At 37.4% G+C, this 12,047-nt stretch overlaps 1 protein-coding gene across 6 annotated transcripts in view; it reads right to left on the reverse strand.

Annotated features, from left to right (window-relative positions):
- KLC1 (kinesin light chain 1) overlaps positions 1–12,047 on the reverse strand; it is a 50,541-nt gene that overhangs the window by 34,244 nt on the left and 4,250 nt on the right. The window contains exon 1 of one of the 6 annotated variants that reach the window (XM_075029735.1): positions 1,903–1,919. The exons of the other annotated variants lie outside the window; for them this stretch is intronic. The gene's annotated coding sequence lies outside the window, so the exon portion shown is untranslated. Of the gene's footprint in view, positions 1–1,902; positions 1,920–12,047 lie in introns of those variants that run through there. 6 annotated transcript variants of the gene reach the window in all.

Consider the following 12,047-nt stretch of genomic DNA (forward strand, 5'->3'; position numbering starts at 1 on the left):
TTGTCTGAAAACACAGATAATTTGGGGAAGCAGTGAATTTAGTTTTACCACAGTTTAATACAAGAACTCCATATTCACCAATATATGTAATGAGCATACACATCTGTATAAAACATCTAATCTAGCATGGAATAAAAAATCAACTCACCAGAACCTGATGAGCAGAATGACATTTACACATCTCCCATTTATAACCTGAGAACTATTACCCAGATGCTCAAATGACATTTTTAAAGCATATACTCTCTAAAATTGTGTATAAAAATGAACTGCAATTTAATGTGAGCCAAATTTGTAAATAAATGCTTCTGACATGCAGAGTCATGCAAGAAATTGTTATGGATTATGTTAACTTCAGCACAGAACTCAGCCCTTACTACTGTCAGCATGCTTTCACACCTTCAGTTAACAATTTCCATCCTGAACGCAAAGAACTGAACCTTTGATCACAAGGAAATAAAAACAGCAGAGGACATCTAACAAATAGGGGCTTCCATTTTATATTAGAGAAGTTCTGAGAAATGCAATTTTTAAACACCTGGAGTTTTTCCTACGATATTTCAAAATAAGTATGTGATCATTTATCTGTCTTATGTGAACAGGGGTAGCAATTCCTTCTGCATGCTTCAGTATTTTGTTGTCGTTCTACACCAAAGATGGAAGGCAGGTGTGTGCATGTGAGTAATGCATGTACAGATGCTGTTTAAAAAAATTTGCACATTTTAACCGCCACAGTAGAACTTAAATGAATTCTAGGTGATGAATACAGATAAATAATAAATAAATAATAATTAATTAATAATAATAAATAACAAATAATAAATACAGCCATTCATTGTTACAAAAAGAATACACAAAACCAAGAAAGTAATACCAAAAACTACGTTGGGCCTTGCAATGGTCATGCCTTCATGCAAAAAGAATACAGTAGCCTGGGAAATACCTATCCAACATACAAAGTCCAGCCAAAAGACACATCTATGTGCACAACTACATCTAAGGTGTGAAACAGACACTGATTTGTTACTATAAGGAAAAAAGGTTGTCAGATCACAGATAGAATCAGGCACATTGCTCTGGCTGAATACACTGACGCTGCAATTAAGGAAAGCTAAGCCAGCACAGAAGCTTTTGAAGAAAGGAACAGCAGAAAGGTTTAAACCCAATGGGGCAAAAACATTCTTAAAGCCCATCACAGCAGTAGACCTGCTTTACAAATACATGCTTCTTGTCTCAATCCGGTGTGTCAGATTTTTAGGCCACCTCATTTTAAACTAAATGTAGCTATAAGCTTTCATTGCCTCAGAGCTACCAGTACAAGCAACTAAACCGGAGCTGGTGTCAAGTCAAAAGCTACATCAAGACACAGAACGATCTGAAGGTCCATGCAGCCTAGGAAAGGGATTCTCAAGTCTCCTGTAGTGAAAATTGTTAGAATCCCAATCTCTCCCACTGACAGGAAAGGAATAAATCCTTCTGCATAGGTTTCATAGGGCATCTGTTTAAATGATCTCTGTATAAAACACTACAGAAAATTTGGACAATGTTCTTCAGAGTTTTATAGATTGTGCTTGGGAGAATAATTTGGAAAACAGAAGGATAATAAACATGTAATTTATCATGCTATCACATCTGATCCTTTATAGGAGTAAGATTAATAAATAAATATCTAACATATTTTAAGGGTAGCATGGAGGTGTGGTGCTATTTCCACGACTTTTAAAAATACATTTTACAAAAGGGTATTACCTTTCATCAAACAAGACCACATTTGAATACATAATCATACATTTAGTTTTCCATACCCTGAGGCAGCAAGAGCCATACAGGAAGCAAAAAAAGTTAAGTTTGTATGCAGGAAGTAGACATGCACATATACAGAGGAAAAGAGACAAAACCTACCATGCCTATTGTCACTTTTCGAGAATGTTAATTCTTTCTTCCTCTATTTTTTCCCCTACAGAAAAAAAGGGCATAATCAAAGGCTTCTTAAGCTCCTGTCAGTTTTATCCTGTATACACGCCACTGCACTGCAAATTCTACCTGTTACAGGGCAGGAATTCTAGATTCAAACACTAATTTTTCATTCAGTGTACAATTGATAACAAAACAAAAAATTAAGATGCACAAAGGTTTAGTTGGAAAACAGAATTTTGGAAGAGAGGAAAAAATACACAATGCAGCCAGTTATAGACTAGCCAGCTGGCCTAAGCAATTTATGTATCGTCTTAAATACGTGCCTGTGTAGATCTTGAGTATTACCTTCCTGGTTTATTTACCACAACATAGACTAAGCTAAAGTACAAAAAGTCACTTAACACTTAAAAAAAAAAAAAAAAAAAAAAAAAAATCAAGCCATTTTCTTCAAACACATAAAAATCAATGAACTTGGACAGATCAACATAAAAAGCCCTACAATGACACCCACTAAAGAGATTTTTGCAGAAGTTTGTAACTTGAACTCCAAAGAAATGTTATTGAGAATAGCAAGAATCTGAACCAAAGAAAGCATAAAGGAAACAGAGCTAAGCCTACTGTCTTTCAGTCCTATAACTGCTAGGATAATCTCATCATATACAAATGACTTTAATTAAAAATACAACCACTTAAGTATTTTGTTATTCATAAAACTTTCAAACCAATTGCACTAGTAATGTTAACATCACAATTTGTGCCTAAATTCTCCTATGGACACATAAACACCAGAGCTAGCTACTTAAGCTCTTCAAATCATATTTAAGGATCTCTTAAAAATAAATAGATTTTCCTACTCAGCTACTTAAAAAAAGTGTCATTTCCCTGCAGATCACCTCAAAGAATTCTTGAATCAAAACACATAACCATATGAATCTTCTTTGTGTAGGAAAACTTAAGGAAGAAGAACATTTTCCTAAGAAACTCACAAGGTTGGTTTTTTTCTTGACTAAAGATTAGCATGGGTCCTAAAGACCAATAAATAAATAAACAAGTAAATAAAAACATTCTCATTTTTTATTTTTATTTCCTTGTTATGTATCCCTAAGAATTCCCTCTCTCAGTATTGATATTTTCATTATTTAATAGTCAGGTTTCAAGTACTAAAAGCTTGGAAGATAAATTTTTAATGTATCTAGTGTCTGATCATTATTGTTTTAAAATGCAATTTCAAATACAATAAAAAAAAAAAAAAACACACCAAAGTCTGTAAGCTGCTGTGACAAGTCAAATTCTGCCTGAACTTTTTCCTCTGAATATACAGATAGCAGGCAGGATAGCTGAAAATTAGGGAATAATGTGTCTGCCTACAAGAAAGAATAAATCATCTTCCTAACAGTAAAAGCTACTACAAGACTGGCTCAAGACATACCTACAGGCCCCGTCATCTACAAGCACAGCAAATTCCAGAAAGATAAAGTATATACTAATTTGAGCTTTTTGTATCTCCAGTATGTACCTATCAGTTCACTGTTTCATAACAATAATCAGTCTATTCAAGGCTTTTAACCCTAACTTCACTCTTAGTTCCTTCTTAATTAAATGGCAAGGCTCAGCGTCCTACATCTGGCATGTGCTTGCTTCATTTTCTATTAGCTGCAAATTACAAGTCATTAATTCCCTGCTCAGACCAAGTACACATCTCATTACATCATGGAATGCACCATCTTGAAATACCACGAGCTGCTTTAACTGCTGATCTTCATAACGTGGAGAACTGCCTTCTCAAACAATCCTCAAAAAATCACAGGCCTTCCAAGCACAAAAAGAAAATCACCCACAAAGGCAAGAGATGACAAACAGTCTGCCGAGGGACACAAGTAGTATGTCAAATACTACATTAACTGCACCCCTTTCCAACAAGGCAGCTCGGTGACACACACTAGTCAGAAATGGCAAGGATGAATCACTCATGGGTGTCTTTCATATACTTAGAAAGGTATTTGTAAAAGGACCTGGATAAGAAACACTCTAGTTTGAATATATTGCTATTATGGTTTAGTCAGAAATCTCCAAGTCTGAAAGAAGAATGGTTACTTACATTATTATTTTTTTTTATCTAAGATGTTCATTTCTTTTTCTCTGTGAGGTTATTTCTGCTATCACAAGTCATATTCTCATACCTAAGGAAAGTTATAATCTTTCTCTTTTTGTTTGGCTTGCCCTCCTTTTAATTAAAATGATCCCTCACACTGAGGAATTTTATTTCAATACATTCTCTCTAACCCCACAAAAGAAACAGAGTAACTTTTTCCCCTTGACACCTTCAGGACTGTAGCTGAACTGTCAATGCCATCACTCTTTTCCTCATACTACATTTGAATCCACATACAAGCCTCTACAGAACAGAAAAACCTTGAACTGCACCTGCAAACAGTGTCCTGTTGGACGTCAGACTTAAGGTACACTCGCTGACCCAGTTCTATAAACAGAATACTGCTGCACTTCTGTACTGCCTCAGGTTTCCAAATACGTAATCTCAGAAAGCGTCTTCACAATTTAGCACACATGCACACAAGCTACCTTAAAAATAACTCAGTGAGAACAATTAGCAGCACACACTGGAGGCCATAAATCACTGATTAGAAGCAGGTAAGAAGATGGAGTTGCACATGACTAGCAACCAACATTAAGCTACAGAGAAGTCCTTTAGAACACACAACCTGTTTGAAAAAAAGAATTAACCCCTTGGATTTTCTATCAACTTCCAGCTAGCAAGCATGCGAATTTTAAAAAAACCCTCCTGTGCTCCTTCTGCCAGCCTTCAAACTCAGAGCTAACCCTGAATGCAGAAGTCTGCCCTATCCCTTGGTGTAAAATGAAGGTATGCAAGGTAAATACTATAAAAAGGACGGCTGTAGTCCTTCAATGTCAAGGGCACGTGTCCTAATAAAAGCTCAGAATCATGTTCTTAATTGACCTACAACCTTAACACCACAAGACATCCGTGTTGGTAAGCAAACTGGACAAACACTCATACTTTGTAAAGGTTTAGCATTTATAAAGGTAAACCCAGAAATTTCTGAAGAAATGCACAATAAGCATAGGACAGCTTGACTAAAAAGTGTCAAACACCAAAAAAATTGCATACTGGCAGAGATTTCCACCAGACTAACCTGGCTGTTGCTTTTCTATTAAGACTGCCAGGCTCAGCCTACTCTCCACACATGAGTGGGAAGAGGCTGCATGGCTGCATGTTCTACCCCTACGTAACAGCAGCATCCACCTCTGAAAAACACTGCATCAGACTCTAGGAAATCCCGATGGCTAACAATAAGCCCATCCACTGCTTTAAACTATGTTTAAGTGAAGAGTATTATGTATTTTTTTAGCTGAAGAACACAGTCACTGTACATTTGCCTCTATAATATAATCTTGGAATCTTTTAACATCGCAGCCTGCTATTAAAAAAAATTCATACCTTTCAGGAGAAATCTTTGGATTCTTTGGAAGATTAAAAATTATTACGGAGAAAAGCAGGCTAACAAATTATATTTGCTAATAAAAGAGAAGATAGCAAAAATAGCTCCTATAAAACCTGTAGCAAGGGTGATGCCAACAATTCTCTTTGAGAAAGCACAAGCTATGAAGATTTGCACTGCTGTGGAGTCCTTTTATTTAGATTTCCATAGCACACTTGGCAATCTTATCTGCATTGTTAGAAGTAACAGTCTTAACACAATTTTGAAATAAATACTTTTGCACATTTCAAAGATAACTGAAAAAAAAACCAAATTCAGCCTTCAGCCTCCCTTCTTTTGTAGCAAGTACACTACTTGCATTAAAATTATGTCTTCCTGCTGAAACAGTTAATTCAGCAAAAAACGCTTATACAGTGTAAAAGTATTCAGTGGCATAAAAGCATCCTGTAACTACACAGATTGTTCTTCCTCTTATAGAAAAGGTTATTATGGTGTCAATCCCTTGGCAGTACTCCACTTAATCAACATTAGCTACTAGCTAGTGTTTCAATTGTCATGATACAGTCAAATCTGTACCCTTTTAACTGCAGACAATCCAGATGACCTGCCAATCTATTTCCAAAATCTCTTCTGGATTCAACTGTATCTGGAATTCCATAATGCTGCAGACCATGGCCAAATCCCACCTTGCTCCTCCTGTTCACATACTGCAGCAGATAAAGATCCTCAGATGATATGGCTACCCCCTCTACACATTACTATGCCTACCCCCAGTATTTGTGTAAAAGGAATCAAGGGAAAGTATCTTCTTTCTGGCATGTCTCACCCACTATTTTACCTATCTGAAGTCCTAAAAATAGATAGCAATAAAAACACAGAATAGTGACATATCCTAAAATCACAGTGGATTATTCTTCCTCTGAAAACTGGCATTTGTTTAGATCCTACAACCACTCTGCATGTATCATAAGCATGCAGGAGAAAAATTTTTCTCTGTATCTATTCACAAGCCCTTATAACATCTCAGGTTTCAAATTAAGCTCGATGGAAATAAGATCCTTCCATGCATTTGTTATCACATCAAAGATTACTCTCTGTCAAAGCTGAAGCAAGTGCAAGAGAAATCTGACAGGCATGTGTCTAAGCCGGATTAGGAGACCCAGTCAGGAGTCTAGAGAAACTACACTAAAAGCCATACCTTCAAGAAGGTACATACTTATTAACTCTTTGTTAATCGAGGTTACTATCATCTGTTACAGGCTGGTGGTACCAACCTTCCTTACTCTAAATCTGAAACAACAGACTTACCAAATACCCTCAGACCTGCAGCAAGATCAACCCCCCATTCTTTTCCAGAATAAGAACACTGAATACAAACCTCTTCTGCTGTTTGGTCATCTTGGGCAAAGAGCTCTAATGCCAGTTTGTTCATTTAGTTATGTCCATGCAACTTCTGAGGACAGACTGCAAATCGCAAAGTCTCCTACCCCTTGGAGCAAGGGAGTTGTCTCTTTTTTGTACTACTGCTGTGTCAACAGCAAACAGCGTCTGTTGATCTTCTTCAAAGCTAGTGCTTCCTTAGTTTCTTGCGAGCACTAATAAACACTTCCAAGCAGCCACCAATGGACCTCAAGAAAGCAGAGCATTTTGCCTGTTCACTAGAACACTGACACAACATACCAGTCTGGGCCACACACGATTTGCCTTGTGCTTATGACCACAAAGCCCACCTCACTGGATCATTTTAACAAAATTATCATGACTGTATTAAGAGTAGTTACATAAAGACAGAATAAACATACTTAAAAGCATCAGAAGGCACAAGTTGAATCATTTAAAAAGTCATTATGTTTACCCTTAGTTATTAAAAATGCTTGTCACAAGAATCAAAGATACATCAGGAAAAATCAAGGCTAATTTTTCAAAGAAATCGTATTGTATTTTGTAGTTTCAAAGACACGTTTCATAAATTACCTACTCTAAATGGACTGAAATGAAATTTTTACTGTATTTTTAAAGAAATACTGCCAAGACAGTTTGAGTTGCAAATCTACCACCATTATCAAATTTCAGAGTTTTTACCCTCAATATTCCAAGAATCTACATTTCTTTCTGTGTGGAAATGGCACTTGGCTCTTCATGGACTTGCCAACTTGCGCAACTATGTCTTCAGTGAATCTTAAGTCTTGGTAAGACATTTTTAACAGACTGATTCTAGCTGGTGAGAGTATCTCTTTGGGACTGGAATAGAGAGGTACAGTAACATAGGAGTGTTTTAAAAGTTACTTGTCTTGCAATTTTAAGCTGCCAATAGTGAAGACAAAACATTTTTTGAGCTTGACTCTAGTTCTTTCATTGTGCATTGTTATTTTTGGACAAGAACTGCTGTATTGACTAATCAAAGTAAGCTTCCATTTATGTTATCTATTTATCTTAACTCTAAATAGCACTTAGGTAAAAGCACAGGAATGTTCCCATCAAATCAGACTTCCATAATACATTAAAAACCCCATCAGCTTCCACTTACTAACATCAGACCTATAATCTTAACCAAATCTACTTTTTATGGCATATTTATAACCATTAAAAAAAAAATGCATGCAGGAAGGGCAGAGAAGGCCACACCTTGCCTCATATTACTGGATCTATGCGGGAAGCTTTGCTGACAACTTACTGTGAGCACAGATGTTTCTCTTACACACTTGACAACATTGAAGAGACAGTTATTTGAAACAAAACAAGAAAACCACCTTTTTCTTCTGCAGACATAAAAGGAACATTCACTAACACTGCGTGAGCACACACCAGCCTTTAGGTTCAACAAACCCTTAAATCTGGTTTTGAAGCTATCTAATAGTTCACATTAAGATGCACAAACTGCAGTCTCCCTTCAAGGTTTAGGGAAAATAGCCTCCCCCTGCTTAACCTTCCATTAAAAAAAAATAAAATCCAAAATGACTAATCTAATTCTTCCAAAATGACTACAGAAAAATAGTCGCACAATTAAATAGTTCAAGCATTATCCTTAGTATCAAGAAGGAATTAATTCTACCCCATTAAATATTACATCAAAACTTAAGACTTTCAATGGCAATCACCAGTCATCAGACTAGTACGTTCTTATACCTTGCAAATTTCATTTCGTAGTGTAGCAAATGATGCAGTTGTCTAGAAAAACAACCTTGTATCATTCACTATTTCTTACCTACAACAGCAGAGAACTGATTTTGCGGTAAGGTTGGGAATAATTTCCTTGTTAAGTACTCTATAATCTGCAGGGATTACTTAGATGGTCTTGAACTCTACTGGGCCAGGAGGTACAGAGCAGTACAGCAGGCCCTAACCCAGCATCTGTCACCTTAACATTCTGTGCACTCACATCTGAGGATTGAACCATAGTTTTAGCCCCCCTCTCAGTGATCTTTCACATTCATGATTAATCTTAGTTAGTGCTGGGGCATTGGGTGCTCCTTTGGAACTCCTGAAATACTGGCTGTGGTAACAACACTAGCGCGACAGTTGCCACCATCCTGCTGCACTACACCACTCTTCTGGTGGGCTAACACAGAACAAGGGCACACATCAACTGGGAAATAGATGCAAAAGAAGTAAAAAAAAAAAAAAGTAACATTTTTAATATTATTTTTTAAACCATCACGTTTGGATAAATCTGTTTTAAAAGCATCCCAGTACTGAGGACAGCAGAACAGTCACTTCCTAAAACAAGCATGCCACTGAAAGCAACATATCATGCACTTTCAAGTATTGCTCCATGTGCAGCTGGGCTGGGGGCCTAAGGGGGAGAATAAAAAAATAATAATAATAATAAAAAAAATCAGCCAGCATATTTCCAGGCCATTTGTTAAGGTAACAACTGGGCGGGGATCAAGATTCAATGGCTACACAAACTACAAGCAGGCACTGTAATTCAAACCCCACTGGCTGTTGCTTTCAAAAGCACACTGTGCATCTTCGCTCTCTACCTGCATTCTGCACAAACTCCAAAGTTAAAATTTTTTTCTAAGGTTAAATGAGTATTCTAACAGCAATATTTTAAGTGTGCTCTAAAATCAACATGCAGCATATAATTTTAACTTAAAAGTATTGGGAGAGAAATTGATACTAACTGAGTAAGAAAGACTTAAAAGCAGAGTAGCTGAATCATTAATCTGCCTTTACCTCTTTCCTGAACAATGGAAAGGAGATGTAATTAAGTATCGGCAAATTACTGGGACACCAAGTCAAAGTCACCCTGTGGTGCCTCTTGCCTTTTCAAAAGATACAGGATGGATAACCGATCTTTGAAAAATGAGGACATCTGGCTAAAACATCTATCAGTACCATAACAAAATCTTACCTGTCACCTCTGCATGATTTCTTAAGTCCCCAGTAATGCCCACCAAGCACCAGCATTCTACGTTTCAGAATGGTCCCAGACCAGAACCCTACAGAGCAGTTTTATCACATCCTCTCTGTTAAACTCAATTCTGCCTTAAGGTAGGCATAGCGATCAGGTTCGCACACCGAACCTTCACAATATAGACCACTCCTCAGAATTAGCATATCTTCCTGAGAGTTCATTCATTCATACCTCTAGTAAGGCCTCTAGGTCACTATCATGTGTGCAGGCATACTGCCAAACATCAGCATGACTTGTACTCCATGACCTCTATATTTCAATATAGCAATATTCATTATACTGAATGCAGCTGGGCTACATCCAGGGAAATGGTAAATATAAACAATAGTGCATTCTTGTATCTTCCACACATTATTGCGTTCTACATACAGAGGAAATTAGAGACAGAAATGGTCATCGAATCATCTGGTCTGGCTTCCTGCAAACACAAGACCATGAGCATTCACTCACTAAGACTATGGTTAGAGATAATAAGTAATGCTCCTCATGAAGCCATACATTTCATTCACATCCTCCATGATGCCAGCACTCCCGTCCATTATAAATCAAACCAAAGATCTGCACCTCTTACTGGATTATTTTTCAGTCAGAGGTGACGGGACAGAAAAGGCAAAGGTCCAGGACACAAACACAAGCAAAGTACAGCCATTTCCCCATGCTGCCATGCAGCAAGCTGTGTTAACAGTGAGGACAAGGAACAAGCAACAGGAGTGTGGAACTACATAAACCAGCACTGAGACTGAAGAAAGGTTCAACTAGATCCTTAAACATTGATTATATATTACTATTCTGTCAGCAGAAACACTTTAGGAGGTTGCTGTCCTCCTCCTATCTCAAACGTGTCATCTCCCCCATACCCTCACAGATTACCAACCCACTAGTTGCATTAATCTGACTACACACAGCCACCCTCTACGCTGAGGTGAGGGGGAGAGGGGGGAGGAATCCCACTTTTTTAACCAACCCTTCTCCCTCTAAACACACACTAAATATGATTTGGGGACGGGGAGGGGCAGGGAGGAACATCCAGCTCAAGCACATAAAAAAATGAAATGTTAAAGGCAAGGGTATAGTAAAATCCACTTGTGGTGAAGACAAGAGGGATGAGGGAATAACAGCAGTCTCTCTGAAATGGAAGCTGCTCAAACTGGAATAGAAAGATGCAACTGTGACTCTCCTACACTATTCAGCCTGGCATTATTTGATAAAGGAACATCCATAAAAGCACTCAAATCTTAAATGCGATATTCTATGCAGGGGGGGGGGGGGGGGGAACCCCCCCTCCTCTTCCCCTGCTAGTCCGTAATCTCTATGACATGTTTTGCAAATCATTCAACCACTATTAGCTGGAAGGGGCAAACTCAAGATAGATTGCAGAAATGCAGTTACTGCAATCCCTTACAAAGTTTACAGCCACCACCCTCTACAGTGTGGAATGGCACACACACACAAATAATAGCACATTGCAAGTAATCTTAATTTTTTGTTAACATTTAACTACTTGTGCTTTTTCCAGACAAAACACAATATTAGAAGACTATAAAACATTAGTAGTAATATGCTGCCAAAAGGGATAGCAACACAGGATCTGTCCTTTAAAAAGACTGGGTTTTAGATACAACTTTTCAAGTAGTACCAAAAAATTCAGCTTTATGTCAGACATTTCTTGACCTTCTGAACATTAATTAGTGCAACATTAACTTTTTAAATGGTTTGCTGGGGTATATCACATAGCCAGTAGAGTATAATTAGACACCACCCCAACCCTACTGATATGCAAGGAAGTCAGTGCTACTGACTAGACTGGTTACATCCTTTGCTCTGTTCACTTTAAAATTTAATAAGATCTTCTATAATTCTGACATAATCCCAGAAACACAATCTTAGTATGACGAATGGGATTTATGGCAGAGATTTACAAAAGGACCAAAACAGGAAACTGCTCACTTTTAAGAATACCCACAACAGGTATTTTAGTGCTTTTACCTGTAAGCAAGACTTGATATTGAGAAACCAGGTAAAAAATCTGTACATTTAAGTAGACAACAGAGGGAGAGCATATTTGGAACAGATGACATGATCCCATACTTCCTAATTTTGAGCAAGAAAGTTGACCAACAATAATTATTTGACAAAATAAATTCAATTTCATTCTACATACATGTCAAAAACACAGCTTCCAAAGATTGTTTCTGATTACACTAAGAGTTAAATAGCAGAGTCCATGGGGT

This window comes from Buteo buteo, chromosome 6, assembly GCF_964188355.1.
Source record: "Buteo buteo chromosome 6, bButBut1.hap1.1, whole genome shotgun sequence".
Taxonomy (NCBI): Eukaryota; Metazoa; Chordata; class Aves; order Accipitriformes; family Accipitridae; genus Buteo; species Buteo buteo.